A 22,299-nucleotide genomic window follows, 5' to 3' on the forward strand; every position below is an offset into this window, starting at 1 on the left:
TCACTCTGCTCCATCTTGTGAATTAAATTGTGATCACTTTTAGGGCCCGGTCCTACAACACCGATAACTATAACTGTACCTAGAACTACAACTCTGACTGTACCTCTGCCTGAATTTAGTCTGGAGCAGTTACACCACAACTATAATCCCAACTATAATATCAGTTGGTCCTGACACTCAGGTAAATAAATGCATGCAACTTAGGAATAATCATGGAAGTTTTTTCCAAGTAGTAGCACATTATTCCGAGTCCTACTGTACAGCTTGGACTTCAGAACAACCCATGTACAGTTGTGGTCAGAAGTTGACATACAGTGACATGAACGTCATCTTGAATATGAATGTCTTAGCAATATTTGGGCTTTCAGTAATTTCTTTGAACTATTCTTTTTTTTGTGGCAGAATGATTTGTACAGCATACATCTTTAATTAAAAAAAAACCCTAGAATTTGGTGCACAAGTTTTAATTTTCTTTGGGTTTTCTGAAACCAACACGGTCAAAATTATACATACAGGATCGGAAATGTACATATAGCACACCTAATATTTGGGTAAAATGTCTCTTCGCAGGATTCACCTTAACCAAACATTTTTACCATGAACAAGCTTCTGGCAGGATATTTCACAACTCTTCATGGTAGAATTGGTAGAGTTCAGTTAAATTCATTTTTTTTTTCTTGGCATGGACTCGACTTATAAGCACGGTCCATATATTTTCAATAGGGTTGAAGTCAGGACTTGTTTTAAGCTTAATGTTAGCCTGCTTTATCCTCCACAACCAGCTCTGATGCATGTTTGGGTTCATTGTCCTGTTGTAACTCCCAAGTCGTGTTCAAGTTTCTGATGGTTTATGCTGAAGAATTCTGAGGTAGTCCTCCTCCTTCATTATACCATCCACTTTGTGCAATGAACCAGTTCCACTGGCAATAAAACAGCCCCAGAGCATGATGATCCTACCACCACCACCACCAGCTGGTACAGTGTCCCTCTGTACATGGTGGTCATTGTGGCCAAACAACTCAATCTTTGTCTCATCTGACCATACAGCTTTCCTCCGGAAGGCTTTTTTCTTTGTCCGTGTGGTCAGCTTCAAACTTTAGTTAAGCTTGAAGGTGTCAATTTTGGAGCAGGGGGGTTATTTCTTGGAGAGCAGCCTCTTAGTCCATTGTGATCTGAACTGTAGACAGTGATCCATCAGCTTCCAGCTCACGGCAGGGCTGTGCCATGGTGGTTCCCAGGTCGTTCCTGACCATCCAAACCAATTTCCTTTCAGCTGAGGGTGACCGTTTGGGTTTTCTTGAAGCAAAGTGGCTTGGCAAAGTGACTACACCTCACAATAACTTGGATACAATTGTTTAAACTCATCTTGGAATTTGCAGTTGTTTAGAAATGGCTCCAAGAGACATTCTGGAGTTGTGTATATCTGTGATCCTCTTTCTCAGATCTGCACTGAGCTCCTTGGACTTTCCGATTTTACTGTGTGTTGGTCAATCCAATGAGTGCTGTAAACAAACCCTTTTTTATGAAGGCGCAGAGAATCTACCAGCTGCAGTCAATCATGATCACTAACAGGAAGTTAAGAGACCTCGGCCTTGGCAAGATAAAAGGCATTTTGGAAGTTTCAGCACCTCTGAATTAATAATCTAAGTGAGCGTATGTAAATCTTTGACCCTGTATGTATAATTTTGACCCTGTGCTGATTTCAGAAAACTCAAAGAAAATTAAAACTTGTGCACCAAATTCTAGTTTTTTTTTTAATTAAAGATGTATGCTGTACAATCTGCCACAGAAAAAGAACAGTTCAAAGAAATTACTGAAAGCCCAAATATTGCCATGACCTTCATATCCAAGATGACATTCATGTCACTGTATGTAAACTTCTGACCACAACTGTACATAATCTGGTTGATACGCATAGGTCATGGACTACGGAAATATAATAAAGGATACAAAATACAGAGTGATTACGGATTTGAATACAGATGCATCATGGATGCTAATAATTTACGGATTGGTCACGGACGTTTCAGTATATTACAGATTGGTTACCGATTTCATACGGATGATGCGCCGTTTGAACTGCCGAAGTTCATAATTGAAAATATCTTACGTGCATGTATATGTTTACTTTATTAATTCACTATTGATATTTCATGGAAAATCACATATCCGTGAATAAAAGATCTGTGCTTTGTATTATTATTTTTTATTTTCCATGAATCCGTATTCCATGACTTCATGATGCAACAAGGATGTACAAAGATGCCTGGGGAAAAATAGCATGTGCTCAGACAACGTCACATATAAACAATTACCTGATTGGTCAGATGTTTTATCGGATCAGGTTCAGGTCTGGAAAAATCGCTCCAGAAGCCAACCTCACTGATACGGATAAACCCAGGCCTGGGCTATAGGTATTGTGATCGATCTGGTGTGAGCACCGACCACATGAACTGCAAGGGATCGATTTATTTATCTCATCTCATTATCTGTAGCCGCTTTATCCTGTTCTACAGGGTCGCAGGCAAGCTGGAGCCTATCCCAGCTGACTGCGGGCGAAAGGCGGGGTACACCCTGGACAAGTCGCCAGGTCATCACAGGGCTGACACATAGACACAGACAACCATTCACACTCACATTCACACCTACGCTCAATTTAGAGTCACCAGTTAACCTAACCTGCATGTCTTTGAACTGTGGGGGAAACCGGAGCACCCGGAGGAAACCCATGCGGACACGGGGAGAACATGCAAACTCCACACAGAAAGGCCCTCACCGGGCACGGGGCTCGAACCCGGACCTTCTTGCTGTGAGGCGACAGCGCTAACCACTACACCACCGTGCTGCCCCGATTTATTTATAGTTGTAGTTATAGTTATCGGTATTGTGCGACCGGGCCTTTACAGTTCCTATTAGCTTCCCATGACCTTCCGATTAGTGTCTCCATGATCTGGTGTCCTCTGTTACCTCTCTGTACTGACTGACTGAGAGGGACGTTGCGAGAGTCCCAGCATGAACTTAAGCACTTGTTTCCTCACCCATGTGATCAGTGTAGGAGGGTGAGAGCCAACACCTGCTCAGTGTTCTCCACATATCACATATATGAATAATACCTGAGTGTAGCAATATTAGTTGCTACTTCATTAAAACATCTATTAATTTGTTAGTTGTTCTTATAGGTTTCTGCATTAAATTATCATTCATTAGAGGTTTGTTTTTTTTTCCAAGTCTTTATTCGGCTCATGTACATTAGAACACTCTGAAATTCTTTCTCTCCATTTTAACCCATCTCGGGATATGAACTCGCATACCCAGAGTGGTGGGCAGCTGTGCTGTAGCCCTCAAGGAGCAGTTGGGGGTTAGGTGCCTTGCTCAAGGGCACTTCAGCCATTCCTGCTGGTCCGTCATTTGATTGTAATTGTTAGCAAGGTTAATTTAGCACATACTGAACAATAGCAGAGGAGCGCTACCTTCATAGCCTGGAGCTTGTATCATACAGGCATTCCAAGCATGACATAGTCTAGATGAAATTTTAAATATGAGAGTGTTACTTTAAAAAAAAACTATAAAGACAAAGCTGCAAATTTATCAGTAATACATTTTAGACTGATGTTTTTAGCTCCTCATAAATAAAAAGATGAACAGCATGTCCCTGATCCTCTCCATAATAAACACTGGAGCACAGATCACTTTTATAAACAATCTGAGGCTGCTGAAAGTGTTATTACGTATCATAAGACTTTGATATAGATTTAAATTGCCTTTATATGTGGGATCTGAAAATCAGTTGCACGACTGCATTAAAGCAGCTTAAAGGGCTGATGACACGAACTTGACTCAATGCAATTTCTTAAATGAGCTATACAACATGGCAAACATGTTAGATTTCTGTTATAATTACGTGAAAAGAAGCTGTTGTTACGCAAATATCCAACTTTTAATTGCACAGCGCAAGAAAACTGGGTCCGTGGCTCGCGGCCATACTGTGACGTCAGCGGGAGAACACGCTGCGGCTCACTGGCTGTTCTACTCATAGACATCCTATGGTTCTACTCTGGTTCTACTCAATGGAAATGGCGCATGAAAACGCCGGTGAACTCTCTAGTGCTAGCTCTTCCTCTTCTGGGAGTCTAGAATTGTGTTGATCTCTTCCGAATAGAATCTATGATAGCCTATCCTCTTTACCATTTGCCTCTCGTTGCTAGGCGGCAGTTACATGAAAGCCGCAAGCTTTCACAAGCAAATACATGACTGATATCACGCCGACTTTATGATTACATTTATGATTATCATGTAGAATCTATAGCTCTATGTACCTTTATCTTATGTCGTTTCACAACACATGTTCTGACAGGAGGACTGTCTTTGGATCCGGCATAGCTACTAGTAGACCCCCTCCGGAATACTGGCAGTGTTGCCAGATTGGGATTTTTCCCGCCCAGTTGAGCGGTTTCAAGTGCATTTTGGTGGGTTTTGAACATATTTTGGGCTGGAAAACTTCAGCAGTATCTGGCAACAGATACTGCTGACGTTTTCCAGCCCAAAATATGTTCAAAACCCACCAAAATGCACTTGAAACCGCTCAACTGGGCGGGAAAAATCCCAGTCTGGCAACACTGTGTAGGCACTGCTGATGGTAGTGACACACGTTTGTGCTGAACTGAACACCCAAGAGATTCTTTTAAGCTGGGAAGGGTGTCAAAACAATCCAAATCGAAGTGTTCAGAGCACAGGACGGATGTTGGTGAGGGCTCCCACTTGTCACGAGTGCGCCTGACTTGCTTCACCCACTTCGCATGTAGCTCGGGATCTCTGGGAAACTTGAATAAACTTTAAACTTACCCCATCCTTGTAGGTTTTGGAGCAAAAGCCGGCAACACAACGCGAAGGCATAATAACTTATATATATATATATATATATATATATATATATATATATATATATATATATATAAAATGTATAATAAAAATACTAATAATGACAAACTGAACACCTGTCGCATCAACAACTAGACAGGGACACTCTAACGAGTGCAAACCCCACCTTTTCCCTATTAAAATACATTGGGCGAAAATTTCGAAGATCTGCCATGACCTTGACCTTTGACCTCCAAAATTTAATGGTTTCCTTCCTGGGTGATTGGCAACACATGTACAAAATTTGGTCCAAATCGATCCATTGGTTCTTGAGATATCTTGCAGACAGACAGACAGACAGACAGATACACACACACACAGACTGACGCAGGTGAAAATAATAACCCCTCCGACTACTGTCGGCGGGGTTAATAAACTGGTAAGTTAGGAGGAAGGTTCTTTCGCTGACGTCATATAGCTCCTCCTCCTCTTTCGTCTCCTGGGTGCTGCAGCCCTGTCAAATTTGCCCAAATAGCCGCGTTTTTTATCATAACTTGTAAAATAGGCGCCTTCGTGAATTAATATATGGATCATCGGGAATTACTTTTTATGTTATAGAACATCGCCAAAGATGTCAAAAACGTGTCATCAGCACTTTAATGTGAGTGGATGAATGAAGAGCAGGATCCGCTCAGAACATAGAAATTGGCGAGGGGAAAATGATCAACCACTGTTTGGATTAGCGTATCAGATCTGTGGAGCAGTCCATGTTCATGTTTTATAAGCAGCATTACTGTTTTCCAGCAGAATGTCCCCTTTTGTTGGTCATGGTCTTTTGTTCATGTGCAGCATTTGATATGCTTGACCAGTATACCTGGGTGCCAGTACATCTATAGTCTATATGTGGGAAACCGCTGCATGCTTCCTCTGAGACATGTAAAGCCACCGTATCTTTTGGAACTGTTGCTCATGCAACTTCACTGGACACACAATACTGTTCTTTATACAGGATCTAACTTGTGCCCACAGTTGGCTAGTGTCACAGTTGGCTAATTGACAGGGGAGAGGGTAACGTCGTCATCCTCCTGACTAAGACAACAAACCAGCACAGGACTGGTTTTGCCTTCTGATCTCTTGCTGAAACCTGAATAAACAGAATTTGGTCACTCTTAAATGGGACCACGTTTAATATGTGCAGGAAGACACATATTCGCTGTGTCCAGAATCACTCACTACACACTATATAGCGGACTATATAGTGAGTTCGCCATTTTGTAGTGCTGTCCGAATGTACAGTGAGAATTGCTGTGCTCAGCATAAATGAGTACACCCCCTTTGAAAAGTAACATTTTGAACAATATCTCAATTTCCAAAATGTTGACAAGACAAAGTTTAATATAACATCTGTTTAACTTATAACGTGAAAGTAAGGTTAATAATATAACTTGGATTACACATTTTTTCAGTTTTACTCAAATTAGGGTGGTGCAAAAATGAGTACACCCCACAACAAAAACTACTACATCTAGTACTTTGTATGGCCTCCATGATTTTTAATGACAGCACCAAGTCTTCTAGGCATGGAATGAACAAGTTGGCGGCATTTTGCAACATCAATCTTTTTCCATTCTTCAACAATGACCTCTTTTAGTGACTGAATGCTGGATGGAGAGTGATGCTCAACTGGTCTCTTCAGAATTCCCCAAAGAAAATAATTTCTTTACACCACAAAGGTGAAGACTACAAGAAGATCAGCAAAGCTTTACTCATCAGTCAGAATACTGTAGCAAAAGTGATACAAAAATTTAAGAAAGATGGAACTGCAACCATCTCGCAGAGACGTCCAGGTCGTCCACGGAAGTTAACACCTCGACAGGAGCGTCTTCTGATGAGAAGGGTTGAAGAAAATCAGCATGCAAGTTCACTGCAGTTATCTAAAGAAGTAGAAAGCCAAACTGGGGTGACTATTTCCCGTGACACAATACGGCGTACACTGCAGAGGAATGGCATGCGTGGATGCCGTCCACGAAAGAAGCCTCTCCTAAAGCCCAGGCACAAAAAAGCCCGCCTAGAGTTTGCCAGGGCCCATGCTGACAAAGATGAAGACTACTGGGACTCTAGACTCTGGAGTGATGAGACCAAGATAAATGTTTTTGGAACTGATGGCTTCAAAACTGTATGGTGCCGCAAAACTGAGGAATACAAAGAAAAATGCCTGGTGCCTACAGTGAAACATGGTGGTGGCAGTGCCCTTATGTGGGGCTGCATGAGTGCTGCTGGTGTCGGGGAGCTGCATTTCATTGATGGCATCATGAATTCACAGATGTATTGCTCTATACTGAAAGAGAAGATGCTACCATCACTCCGTGCCCTTGGTCGTCGTGCACTTTTCCAACATGACTAAACACATATCCAAGGCCACTGTTGGATTTCTGAAGAAGAACAGGGGGAAAGTGATTCAGTGGCCAAGTATGTCTCCTGATCTGAACCCAATTGAACACCTATGGGGAATTCTGAAGAGACAAGTTGAGCATCACTCTCCATCCAGCATCCAGTCACTAAAAGAGGTCATTGTTGAAGAATGGAAAAAGATTGATGTTGCAAAATGCCGCCAACTTGTTCATTCCATGCCTAGAAGACTTGGTGCGGTCATTAAAAATCATGGAGGCCATACAAAGTACTAGATGTAGTAGTTTTTGTTGTGGGGTGTACTCATTTTTGCACCACCCTAATTTGAGTAAAACTGAAAAATGTGTAATCTAAGTTAATATTATTAACCTTACTTTCACGTTATAAGTTAAGCAGATGTTATATTAAACTTTGTCTTGTCAACATTTTGGAAATTGTTTGTGTTCATTGAGATATTGTTTAAAATGTTACTTTTCAAAGGGGGCGTACTCATTTACGCTCAGCACTGTATCACACCCTATATAGTGGACTCATAGTATCCCACAATGCACCGTGAAAAGTAGTGTACAACTGATGGTCACTAACCAAGCAATATATACCATCATGCACTGCGGTTGCGCTGAAAGAAAAGCTGTAAAAGCTGTTTCATACGGACCATTAAGTATTTTAGATTGAGTATAGCAGTAGTTTTGTTTTATTTTTTTTCCTTATGACAACGGGCACGAGACAAATTTATAAGTTGTGGCGCGAAAATGGCAATAATATTGTAGCGTGTTGGGGTGAATGGACGGAGGAAGAAACGCATTATAAACAGACATTCAAGTACAATTAAAAATAGTAAGAGAATAGAAAACAATCTAAAATAGAATAAGAGATAAAATATAAGGATAAAAGTTACAGTGCAGAGCGAGGAATTAATCAAAAGCCTCAAATTTGATTTAATAAAAGGCAGCGGCAAAGAAGAAAGTCTTCAGCACTGATTTAAAAGAACTGAAAGATGCAGCAGACGTAAAGTACTTTGTATTTATTAACGTGGGAAATACGCTCATTATAATATGTATTGATCACAAAAAATACATGCATGTACAACCCCGATTCCAAAAAAGTTGGGACAAAGTACAAATTGTAAATAAAAACGGAATGCAATAATTTACAAATCTCAAAAACTGATATTGTATTCACAATAGAACATAGACAACATATCAGATGTCGAAAGTGAGACATTTTGAAATGTCATGCCAAATATTGGCTCATTTGAAATTTCATGACAGCAACACATCTCAAAAAAGTTGGGATGGGGCAATAAGAGGCTGGAAAAGTTAAAGGTACAAAAAAGGAACAGCTGGAGGACCAAATTGCAACTCATTGGGTCAATTGGCAATAGGTCATTAACATGACTGGGTATAAAAAGAGCATCTTGGAGTGGCAGCGACTCTCAGAAGTAAAGATGGGAAGAGGATCACCAATCCCCCTAATTCTGCGCCGACAAATAGTGGAGCAATATCAGAAAGGAGTTTGACAGTGTAAAATTGCAAAGAGTTTGAACACATCATCATCTACAGTGCATAATATCATCAAAAGATTCAGAGAATCTGGAAGAATCTCTGTGCGTAAGGGTCAAGGCCGGAAAACCATACTGGGTGCCCGTGATCTTCGGGCCCTTAGACGGCACTGCATCACATACAGGCATGCTTCTGTATTGGAAATCACAAAATGGGCTCAGGAATATTTCCAGAGAACATTATCTGTGAACACAATTCACCGTGCCATCCAGTGTTGCCAGCTAAAACTCTATAGTTCAAAGAAGAAGCCGTATCTAAACATGATCCAGAAGTGCAGACGTCTTCTCTGGGCCAAGGCTCATTTAAAATGGACTGTGGCAAAGTGGAAAACTGTTCTGTGGTCAGACGAATCAAAATTTGAAGTTCTTTATGGAAATCAGGGACGCCGTGTCATTCGGACTAAAGAGGAGAAGGACGACCCAAGTTGTTATCAGCGCTCAGTTCAGAAGCCTGCATCTCTGATGGTATGGGGTTGCATTAGTGTGTGTGGCATGGGCAGCTTACACATCTGGAAAGACACCATCAATGCTGAAAGGTATATCCAGGTTCTAGAGCAACATATGCTCCCGTCCAGACGACGTCTCTTTCAGCGAAGACCTTGCATTTTCCAACATGACAATGCCAAACCACATACTGCATCAATTACAGCATCATGGCTGCGTAGAAGAAGGGTTTGGGTACTGAACTGGCCAGCCTGCAGTCCAGACCTTTCACCCATAGAAAACATTTGGCGCATCATAAAACGGAAGATATGACAAAAAAGACCTAAGACAGTTGAGCAACTAGAATCCTACATTAGACAAGAATGGGTTAACATTCCTATCCCTAAACTTGATCAACTTGTCTCCTCAGTCCCCAGACGTTTACAGACTGTTGTAAAGAGAAAAGGGGATGTCTCACAGTGGGAAACATGGCCTTGTCCCAACTTTTTTGAGATGTGGTGTTGTTATGAAATTTAAAATCGCCTAATTTTTCTCTTTAAATGATACATTTTCTCAGTTTAAACATTTGATATGTCATCTATGTTCTATTCTGAATAAAATATGGAATTTTGAAACTTCCACATCATTGCATTCTGTTTTTTATTTACAATTTGTACTTTGTCCCAACTTTTTTGGAATCGGGGTTGTATTTATTATTTTGAAAACCCACCAGCCAACTGATCCGGCATGTCTTAATTGTGCGACAGTAATGACGTAAATAACGGCGCAGTGGAATAGTGTCTGAAAGCGTCCCCCCCCCCCCCCCCCCATTTTACCAGTGAGCTCGCTTTATAGTCCTCTATATAGAATTCCCTGAATAGTGAATGAGTGAGTGATTTCGGACACAGCTATTAAAATGACCCATGATACAGTAATAAGTATGTGATGGTACTACTTAAGGTATCAGTTTATTTATTGGGTAAATCAACAAGTGTAGTTGCAAAGTTGATCTAGCCTGCCCAGTAAACTAGTAACTCTAGGTACATAGACATTTACAGTGCCCTCCACAATTATTGGCACCCCTCGTTAAGATATGTTCTTAGGCTTCTAATAAATTCTTTTTTTTTTAATAATATTAGGACAACAATGCAAAAAAAGAGGGAAAAATCCAACCTTTAATTCAAATGCATTTATTCAGTGGGAAAAAAAAATCCTACATTAAGAAATAATTCTTTTACATTAAATCATGTGTGCCACAATTATTGGCACCCCTGATGTTAATACTTTGTACAACCCCCTTTTGCCAACAAGACAGCACTTAATATTCTCCTATAACATTTCACAAGATGGGAGAATACAGAGAGAGGGATCTTCGACCATTCCCCTTTGCACAATATCTCTAAATTGTCCAGAGTCCTGTGCACTCTCCTCTTCAGCTCACCCCACAGGTTTTCAATTGGGTTGAGGTCTGGGGACTGAGATGGCCATGGGAGGAGCTTGATTTTGTGTCTGGTGAACCATTTTTGTGTAGATTTGGCCACATGTTTAGGGTCATTATCTTGCTGAAAGACCCAGTGACGACCCATCTTCAACTTTCGGGCAGAGGCCACCAGATTTTGATTTAAAATGTCCTGGTATTTCAAAGAGTTCATGATGCCATGCACCTTAACAAGGTCCCTGGGGCCTTTGGAAGAGAAACAGGCCCACAGCATCACCGATCCTCCCCCGTACTTCACAGTGGGCATGAGGTGCTTTTCCGCATACTCATCTTTTGTGTTATGCCAGACCCACTTAGTGTTTGTTGCCAAAAAGCTCTATCTTGTTCTCATCTGACCAAAGCACACGGTCCCAGTACCGCTTAGCGAACTCCAGACATTTACGTTTATGCTTGTAAGTGAGAAAAGGCTTTTTCCATGCATGCCTCCCAAACAGCTTGTTGGCATATAGATAGCGCCTGATGGTTGTTATGGAGACTTTGTGACCCCAAGATGCTACTCTTTGATGCAATTCTCTAACAGTGAGCTTTGGAGAGCTTTTTACTTCTCTTACCATCCTCCTCACTGCGTGGCGGCAAGATAAACTTGCATCCTCGTTCAGGCTTGTTTGCCACTGTTCCAGTTGTTTTAAACTTCTTGATGATTCCTCTGACTGTAGATATGGGCAGGTGAAGGTGAGTGGCTATTTTCTTGTAGCCATTGCCTGACTTATGAAGGTCGACACACATCTGCCTTACTTGAATGGTGTGTTCTCTTGTCTTTCCCATGTTGAAGAGTGGATAAGAGAAATAGGCCTCTGTGTCACATCATATTTATACCCCAGGGAAACAGGATGTGATGAATTACTAATTAAAGGTTCCTAGATACTCTGATCAACTTTATAAACTACAGTAGAAACGACAAATGCTTTAATTACATTTATTTTCTAGGAATTATGGGTGCCAATAATTGTGGAACAGGTGATTTTATGAAAAATATTTCTTAGTCGGGGATTTTTTTTTAAATTCACTTAAGGGTTACATTTTTCTACAATTTTCAGTGTGAGATTATGCTTCTGCAATAAAAATTGAATTTATTTTAAGGCTTTTAACACATCTTAACCGGGGGTGCCAATAATTGTGGAGGGCGCTGTATTGTACCACATTGTGTAAATACTCCTTGCAACTGGTTTCTGAATAAATTCCTTTGTATCCAGTTTGATAAATTGGGCAAATTTGACTGTGAAGTTTGCCTAGGTTGTTTTTTTTTTTTTGGTTTTTTTAATTTTCTATATCCATCAATTTCTACAGATCTTTTCATTGTCTAAACAGCAGTATGGTCCACTATCAGAATTCCATTTTGCTCTGTACTGGATTCATACACTGATGCAGTAATTTCAACAACTGGTCATGTGTTTTGTGTGTTTGTGCCCCTCTACATCACCTAAAGCTGAAGAAATGTCACTGGAATTCCAAACAGTCATAGACACTGTAATTTGTCCTCGATACATGTTATTTGTAATCATCATGCACGCCCCTTATATTGTCAAATAATCTACTGCAGTTCCCTGAGACTGGCTGCACCATTCATTCTGAGCAGAGAAATCAAAAACACTGCAAAACTAATACTTTCCAGGACTGAAAGTCCCTGTTATGGAACATACAAACAAACTGTCATTCATATTGCTCTAATAATGGAAGTGGTAGAGTCTGTCGTGTCATAGAGGAAATCATTTTTAGGAGTTTGAGGTAAAGTGTAGGGGACATTGAGGTAGGGCAATAAAATTTTAGGGAAAAAATCCTAATGCATCATTTCCTCTGGTTTAAAATAATATCTCTCCAGCAGAGCACACACAGCTAAAAGTGGCAATGCTTTCACACATGCAGTGGACGGATAAAAGCAGAGATAAGCTCTGACTAACCAATGTGCCTGTGGAAAAATAGCAGTACTTCAGAGTTGTGCCCTGAAATCTGTTTGGGGGGACCCACAGGTGCTGCTTGGTATATTTCATCATATGGCATGTGTATGCAAATTATTATAATGATTACAACAATAAACACATGTAAGTATTATCCTGCTTTATATTTTAGCTGTTACACCTACAGTGTCTGCTCACAAAACTAATCTCGACTTGTTCATGTTGTGTAGCTCAAATGTCGTGCAGTGGTGCTTGAAAGTTTTGAACCCTTTTGAATTTGTTTCTACATAAATAGGACCTAAAACATCAGATTTTCACACAAGTCCTAAAAGTAGATAAAGAGAACCCAGTTGAACAAATGAGAAAAATATTATGCTTGGTCATTTATTTATTGAGGAAAATGATCCAATATTACATATCTGTGAAAGTATGTGAACCTTTGCTTTCAGTATCTGGTGTGACCCCCTTGTGCAGCAATAACTGCAACTAAAAGTTTCCGGTAACTGTTGATCAGTCCTGCACACCGGCTTGGAGGAATTTTAGCCCATTCCTCCATACAGAACAGCTTCAACTCTGGGATGTTGGTGGGTTTCCTCACATGAACTGCTCGCTTCAGGTCCTTCCACAACATTTCGATTGGATTAAGGTCAGGACTTTGACTTGGCCATTCCAAAACATTAACTTTAATTTTTTTTTAACCATTCTTTGGTAGAACGATTTGTGTGCTTCGGGTCATTGACTTGCTGTATGGACCCCCCCCCTTGGAATTCAGTTAATGGACAGATGTCCTGACATTTTCCTTTAGAATTTCCTGGTATAATTCAGAATTCATTGTTCCGTCAATGATGGCAAGCCGTCCTGGCCCAGATGCATCAAAACAGGCCCAAACCATGATACTACCACCACCATGTTTCACAGATGGGATAAGGTTCTTATGCTGGAATGCAGTGTTTTCCTTTCTCCAAACAAAACACTTCTCATTTAAACCAAAAAGTTCTATTTTGGTCTCATCTGTCCACAAAACATTTTTCCAGTAGCCTTCTGGCTTGTCCACGTGATCTTTAGCAAACTGCAGACCAGGGCTTTACATTAACTTTTTTGCTCACCGGCCATTGTTGGTAGTGGTTTTCCCAAGTCACTAGCCATTCAGCCTTTTCACTAGCCACAATTTTGTTGCCAGGAAATTGCAGTTATTTCTTCACCATGATATGTTAAAGTTTGGAAGATCTAGATTTAATTATGAATGGCAGCGTATAATATATTTCTACAGTAGCACTCAAGTATTCAGTGGTGTTAAGGTAGCTCCCTATATGAAAACATGGAACCAATTCAGACAAAAATATAAACAGAGTATTCTGTTTATTGAACTCAAATTCAAGCCCCTTACAATATGAATGTAGTAATCCCTGATGTGGGTGGAGTACAGAAGCACGGCAGGCGAGAGTTGGCGTTCACACAGACACTTTATTTTACTTTTTATCATCAGCTTTTCACCTTCTCTCACTCACACTGTCACACGTGTTCTGGCCGAGGTCGTTCTTCTCTGCTCTCCCCCTCCTTTTATACTCCATCCCTTCACCAAACAAACACACACAAATTGACACCAGGTGTAATGACTTAGCCACTTACCTTCCCCGACCCCGCCCTCCATTCACAGACTGCTGCTTGGCCACGCCCCCACTGCCACATACCCCCACCGCCCGACTCAGGCCGGGGAGCCATCCGGTCTGAGGCTGACTCCCCCCCCCCCGACGGGACAGGAAGTCCACCACCACCATCTGTGCCGCCGGCCTGTGGATCACCTCGAACTTAAATGGCTGGAGCGTGAGATACCAACGGGTGATCCACGCATTGGCATCCTTCATGCGGTGGAGCCACTGGAGGGGCGCGTAGGCCGAACAGAGTGTGAAAGGGCGCTTCAGCAGGTAGTATCAGAGGGTGAGGACCGCCCACCAGATGGCAAGACACTCCTTTTCAATTGTGCTGTACTTGCTTTCGCGCATCGATAGCTTTTGGCTGATGTACAGCACCAGGCGCTCCTCGCCCTCCACCTCCTGGGACAAAACGGCCCCCAGCCCCCTGTCTGATGCATCAGTCTGCAAAATAAAGGGGAGAGAGAAGTCGGGGGGGTGTAAAAGTGGCCCCCCCACACAGTGCAGCTTTTACCTCAGAGAAGGCCTGTTGGCAGTGCTCTGTCCACTGGACTGGCTCTGGAAGCCCCCTTTTTAGTGAGGTCGGTTAGCGGGCTGGTGACGTCCGAATAGTTAGGTAGGAACCTACGATAATAGCCAGCCAGCCCCAAGAACTGCCTCACCTCCTTTTTGATCTTGGGCCTCGGGCAGGCTGCAATCGCTGTAGTCTTGTTAATTTGGGGACGCACCTGCCCATGACCCAAGTGGAACCGCAGATACCGTACTTCCACCTGCCCAATCGCACACTTTTTCGGGTTAGCGGTGAGGCCCGCCTGCCTCAGCGACTTTAGGACGGCCCTCAGGTGTTCCAAGTGCCGAGGCCAATCATGACTGTAGATTATTATGTCATCTAGATAGGCGGCCGCGTAGGCAGCATGAGGATGGAGGACCCTGTCCATAAGCCGCTGGAACGTAGCGGGCGCCCCAAACAACCCAAAAGGGAGCGTGACAAATTGGTGTAAACCAAACGGTGTGGAAAAGGCAGTTTTCTCTCGGGCTAGAGGAGTCAAGGGGATCTGCCAATATCCCTTTGTTAGATCCAGTGTCGAATAAAAGTGAGCAGCGCCTAACCGATCAAGCAACTCATCAATGTGAGGCATTGGGTATGCGTCAAATTTAGACACTGCGTTGACCTTTCTATCGTCCACACAGAACCGGACTGACCCATCGGTCTTGGGAACCAGGACCACTGGGCTGCTCCAGTCACTGTGGGACTCCTCGATTATGGCCATTTCAAGCATGGCCTTGAGTTCGTCCCGAGCCACCTCTTTCTTGTGTTTGGGCAAGCGGTAAGGGTGGCTATGCACTACCACCCCTGGGGGCGTTTCGATGTGGTGTTCTATGAGGTGGGTATGACCCGGAAGGGGCAAAAACACATCGGAAAATTCCTTCTGCACCTTGGCTACCTCCATGAGTTGGGTCGGCGAGAGGTGGTCTCCACAAGGGACCAGAGTGGTCCAAGATGTTCTCTTTTTTTACCTCCAGCCCCAGCTCCGCCTTCTCTGGGACTACCAACACCACGGGGACCCCCTCATTCCAGCGTTTTAAAAGGTTGAGGTGGTAGACATGCAGTGCCCCACCCCCATCAGTTTGCTTCACCCCATAGTTGACGTCCCCGACTCGCCGTGTGACCTCGAAGGGCCCTTGCCACTTGGTGACTAATTTAGAACTCGACGTGGGCAATAATACGAGTACTTTGTCTCCCGTTGTGAACTCTCTAAGGCGCGTGCCCGTCATACAGCCGGCTTTGACGTTCTTGTGCCTGCTGCAAATTCTCCTGGGCTAGGTGCGTGAGGGTGTGGAGTTATGCGCGCAGGTCAAGAACGTACTGGATTTCATTTTTACTCTGTGAAGGTCCCTCCTCCCAATTTTCCCGCAGCATATCCAGAATGCCACGCAGCTTATACCCATATAATAATTCAAAGGGAGAAAACCCTGTGGAGGCTTGCGGGACCTCTCGTATTGTGAATAACAGGGGTTCGAGCCACTTATCCCAATTACATGCATCTTCACTAACGAATTTCCGGATTATGTTTGAGTGTCTGGTTGAATCGCTCTACTAATCCATCCGTTTGTGGGTGATAGACACTGGTGCAGATAGACTTAATCCCCAGTAACCAATACAGCTCGTGCAGTGTGCGTGACATAAACGAGGTGCCTTGGTCTGTCAGGATTTCTTTCGGAATCCTGACCTGGGAGATAAAGCGGAAGAGCGCTTCCGCAATACTGCGTGCTGAGATATTGCAGAGAGGCACTGCTTCTGGATATCGCGTTGCATAGTCCACTAGAACTAAAAGCAATATCCCTGTGCTGACCGATCTAATGGCCCAATGAGATCCATCCCAATTCGCTCAAACGGGGTCTTGATTAGAGGAAGAGGGCGCAACGGCGCTTTTGGAGTGGCCGCAGGATTTACTAATTGGCATTCACGGCATGCCGCACACCACCGATGGACATCGCCGTGAATCCCTGGCCAATAGAACCGGGCCATTATTCGGGCTAGTGTTTTGTCTTGCCCCAAGTGTCCAGCCATGGGATTAAAGTGAGCCGCATGGAATACGAGTTCCCTACGGCTCTTTGGGATTAACAACTGGGTTATTCGTTCCTTAGTTTGAGTGTCCTGTGTCACTCGGTACAATCTGTCTTTAATAAAAGCAAAAATAGGGGAAGGTCGGTGCTGCGCTTGGCTGAAGAGTTTGACTATCGATTACTCTCACTTGGTCAAACGCATGCCGCAGAGTCTCGTCTCCCGATTGCTCTAACAGGAAATCCCCAAGGGAATCCCCGAGAGAGGGAGGAGGAGCGGGATGCTCCTCACTCTGACGCGGTGTTGACGTAGACAGCTCTGTGACAGCTTCTCCAGCCACTGCCACACCGGGATCTTCCCGTGACCTACTAGGGCAGGACCCACTACATGTTAAATACTTCATTAGTTCTTTACATCCCGGCCAATCATTACCCAAAATCAATGAGTGGGTAAGACAAGGACTAACCGCCACCTTTATTCTATGCGTTTGGCCCCGGAATAGAACATGGACAGACACTAGCAGGTAATGGTGAACATCCCCGTGCACACACAAGTGAATTGAAGTCTGATTACAACCGGAATCCACCAAAGCGTGACATGTATCCCCTTGAATGCTCACCGGTATGTGATACGTTCCGGCCTGATGGGGGGCGGTTTCTGGCGTGTCGGGGATCCGGATGACAGCACCCACCTCCCTTGCGGAGCTCTGACTCTGGAGATGCTCCGATTCCCTGCCACCCAGCACACCGGCCCAGGCTTTCCCTCTGCACTGGTGTTATGGGTGTCACTCACCTGAGGGGGAGACAACACAGACACAGAAGAGGGAGATGGGAGGACACTACGGGCCGGCTGGGGAGGAGCCAGCCGCCGCCTTCGTGGCAGGGGAACGGGGTGGAGAGGGGGGCAAGAGACAGGAGACAGAGAGAGGGGAAAAGAGAAGCGAGGGGAGACACTCCAGATGGTCCTCCGCCAGCTCAATGGCTCGTTCTAGCGATGCTGGGCGGTGACACTGGACCCATTCCGCCATTCCTTCCGGAAGTTGAGAGATAAACTGCTCCAGTGCCACCAGATCAATGATCTCGTCGGTGTCGTGGTCTTCCACCCTCAGCCACCGCCAGCAGGTGTCCTGGAGTTGTTGTCCGAATGCAAATGGCCGGCCGACCTCTTCCAGTGCCAGCATCCGGAAGCGCTGACGATGTTGCTCCGGGGAGCGGTCGAGCTGCTGCAGAATGGCTTTCTTTAGGTCAGCAAGCATGACCTATGTGGGTGGAGCACAGAATCACGGCAGGCGAGAGTTGGCGTTCACACAGACACTTTATTTTACTTTTTATCATCAGCTTTTCAGCTTCTCTCACTCACACCGTCACACACGTGTTCTGGCCAGGGTCTTTCTTCTCTGCTCTCCCCCTCCTTTTATACGCCATCCCTGCACCAAACTCACACACACACACACACACACACACACACAAACACCAGGTGTAATGACTTAGCCACTTACCTTCCCCGACCCCGCCATCCATTCACAGACTGCTGCTTGGCCACGCCCCCGCTGCCACCATGAAATATCGTATAATATGAAAAATAACATTCAGTACAACTGAACTGATTCTAATATTAAAAGTCCAATTCAAAACATTTATCATTGAAAAATATTTGATGTTTTGATATGCAAGTATTATGTATATTATCAAGTATTATGTATATTATGTATTATCTATTAATAGTGTGTGTGTGTACATGTGTAGAGAGAGACATTAAATGTCCTCATTACATTCATCATCAGATGAGTCTGAATGGTCCATGAAAAATGGTCTTCGTGACCTGAGGCTTCCAGCAGGCCATAAGTTGATAGCTGGGGCAGGATCAACTTCTTTACAATCGCGTGAACGTTTCTAAACAGCAGCTCCATCCTCTCCAGCTCAGCCGACTTCATGACAGCCAGGGAGTGAAAGCAATGCTGTCCTGTAGTGAACCAGCCGTCTTCGCCGGTTTTGATGTTATAGTACCGATGTGTGCATTTGACTTTTCGTGGTCCTTTATAGTTTCAAGTTTAAAATTACTGGTGCCTGTCTTTGCCAGACTTTCTACAGTCTTCGCAGTACATGGTATTTTTGATTTTGCTATGAACTAGCCAATCTGGGCGGCACGGTGGTGTAGTGGTTAGCGCTGTCACTTCACAGCAAGAAGGTCCGGGTTTGAGCCCCGTGGCAAGGCGAGGGCCTTTCTGTGCGGAGTTTGCATGTTCTCCCTGTGTCCGCGTGGGTTTCCTCCGGGTGCTCCGGTTTCCCCCACAGTCCAAAGACATGCAGGTTAGGTTAACTGGTGACACTAAATCAGGGGTGGGCAATTATTTTTTTCCATGGGGCCACACGAGAAACAGAAAATTTTGTGGAGGGCCGGACCAAAAGGCTGAACTAAATTTTGCATAATATTAATTGTATTTCTTTATATAAAGCAATAAATAACATTGTTTTTACAAGCTGCTAAGACTGGTAAGAGTATGGAAAAAACGAGGTTGCCTTACAAAAAATGTCATTTATTCAATCAAATTTCCCAAAACAATGGTTAACAAAATGTGAACATTTGTACCTTTTTTTTTTTTCCAGTCACATTCACCCCAAAACACAATAAAGACATCACAATATTGTCTTTCTACTCCAAATATCAAGCACCAAGTCCACCAAGCACTCTTTCACAAATTCCCCCTCTGAGAATGGCTTACTGTTTTTAGCGATTTTGTGGGAAAGCACAAAGCTGGTCTTGGTTGCTGCATTCCTGGATGTGTGACGCTTGGTAAAAAAGCCTTGCTGCTTTTCTAGCTTAGCCAGCAAAGCTTCCGATGTCCGCGCTATTTCAGCATCGGTCAAGTTTCGGTATTTCTCAGCGTGCTTCATCTGGTAATGCCGACTCAAATTGTAGTTTTTGAACACGGCGATCTGCTCTCCGCAAACTAAACATACGGCTTCATCTCTGACTTCAGTAAATAAATACTTAGCAGTCCATGTTTTGTTGAAAGCCCTGCATTCGGCATCTACCTTTCTTCTTTTTGCGGACATTTTGAGGGCTAAAGTCTTCTTGTGATCTGCTCCCAACAACATCGATTCGGTGTAGGTATCAGATCTACAAATCGGCTCGGGCTCCGGCGCCTGCTGGTGACGTCACACTATGTGATTGGCTGGACCGTTTGAAGGATGACGTACAAGTTTGTGGTTGGTCTGGACAAATTACGGAAGTAGTTATCGCGGGATTAGGTTTCGTGGAATTTCATGTCATGTTCATGTCGCACGCATTGTGTTTTTGTTGAACACAACTTCAAAATAAAAGCAATGCACATTCAGTCCATACATGGGGTAAAATTAGAAAATACGTTTTTGTAATTTCTAATTAACCTTACGCGGGCCGGTCAGAATGAACCAAAGGGCCGGATGCAGCTCGCGGGCTGTAAAATGCCCAGGTCTGCTCTAAATTGACCGTAGGTGTGAATGTGAGTGTGAATGGTTGTCTGTCTATGTGTCAGCCCTGTGATGACCTGGCGACTTGTCCAGGGTGTACCCCGCCTTTCGCCCGTAGTCAGCTGGGATAGGCTCCAGCTTGCCTGCGACCCTGTAGAACAGGATAAAGCGGCTACAGATAATGAGATGAGACGAGATCTCGTGTGGTGTGTAATTCACACCTCATTTAAATATGTTGAAAATTTTTCAGCATGTGCCTTGCACATCACAGACCTCTGTGATTTTAAAATGCTGCTCCGGCCCTGCTCATCCCTGCCCCTTTTTTCCTGAGCAGCAGGGTTTGAAACTCCAGCTATATGCCGCCACATAGTGCTCTTGTCAGTCGTCAACAACTTTGTTGCTTCGTTCATTAACCGCAGGTGACCGTATCATTGATTTTATCTGAGACATTAACGAATGTTCTAAACAATTTAACATGTTGTCAATGTTTATGCAGGGGCTCATGGGAGTTGTAGGCCCATAATATTACATTGCAACACGTTTATTATATCAGATGCCTTCAGAGAAAACTACAATTAAAATATGTCATACCACAGAATAAACCACCCGCCAAAGTGGCTAGTGAGACTAAAGTTATTACCCGCCAAAGCCGAATTTTACCCGCATTTGACGGGTGGGCGGGTGCTAATGTAAAACCCTGCTGCAGACGAGCAGCAATGTTCTTTTTGGAGAGCAGTGGCTTTCTCCTTGCAACCCTGCCATGCACACCATTGTTGTTCAGTGTTCTCCTGATGGTGGACTCATGAACATTAGCCAATGTGAGAGAGGCCTTCAGTTGCTTAGAAGTTACTCTGGAGTCCTTTGTGACTTCGCCGAGTATTACATACCTTGCTCTTGGAGTGATCTTTGTTGGTCGACCACTCCTGGGGAGGGTAACAATGGTCTTGAATTTCCTCCATTTGTACACAATCTGTCTGACTGTGGATTGGTGGAGTCCAAACTCTTTAGAGATGGTTTTGTAACCTTTTCCAGCCTGATGAGCATCAACAATGCTTTTTCTGAGGTCCTCAGAAATCTCCTTTGTTCGTGCCATGATACACTTCCACAAACATGTGTTGTGAAGATCAGACTTTGATAGATCCCTGTTCTTTAAATAAAACAGGGTGCCCACTCACACCTGATTGTCATCCCATTGATTGAAAACACCTGACTCTAATTTCACCTTCAAATTAACCGCTAATCCTAGAGGTTCACATACTTTTGCCACTCACAGATATGTAATATTGGATCATTTTCCTCAATAAATAAATCTCATCTCATTATTTCTAGCCGCTTTATCCTGTTCTACAGGGTCGCAGGCAAGCTGGAGCCTATCCCAGCTGACTACGGGCGAAAGGTGGGGTACACCCTGGACAAGTCGCCAGGTCATCACAGGGTTGACACATAGACACAGACAACCATTCACATTCACACCTACGCTCAATTTAGAGTCACCAGTTAACCTAACCTGCATGTCTTTGGACTGTGGGGGAAACCGGAGCACCCGGAGGAAACCCATGCGGACACGGGGAGAACATGCAAACTCCGCACAGAAAGGCCCTCGCCGGCCATGGGGCTCAAACCCAGAACCTTCTTGCTGTGAGGCGACAGCGCTAACCACTACACCACCGTGCCGCCCCCAATAAATAAATGACCAAGTATAATATTTTTGTCTCATTTGTTTAACTGGGTTCTCTTTATCTACTTTTAGGACGTGTGTGAAAATGTTTTCGGTCATATTTATGCAGAAATATAGAAAATTCTAAAGGGTTCACAAACTTTCAAGCACCACTGTTAGAAGAAGAGAGAAGTGGAGTGTGTAGTCCATAATTTTAACAGTTCTTGTTTTTGTGAGGGGTAAGCTACAGTGTATATACTATTGTCTTCGTTTGTTATCCAGATTGTCTTAAAGTTTCTTTTCAGATATTCGTGTCTTCAGAGTTAGTG

The 22,299-nt window shown here is 43.6% G+C and overlaps 1 protein-coding gene across 1 annotated transcript in view; it reads left to right on the forward strand.

Annotated features, from left to right (window-relative positions):
- The window catches only part of acin1b (apoptotic chromatin condensation inducer 1b), a 93,196-nt gene that overhangs the window by 52,621 nt on the left and 18,276 nt on the right, over window positions 1-22,299 (forward strand). The window lies entirely within an intron of this gene.

This window comes from Neoarius graeffei, chromosome 1 (genome assembly GCF_027579695.1).
Source record: "Neoarius graeffei isolate fNeoGra1 chromosome 1, fNeoGra1.pri, whole genome shotgun sequence".
Lineage (NCBI taxonomy): Eukaryota > Metazoa > Chordata > Actinopteri > Siluriformes > Ariidae > Neoarius > Neoarius graeffei.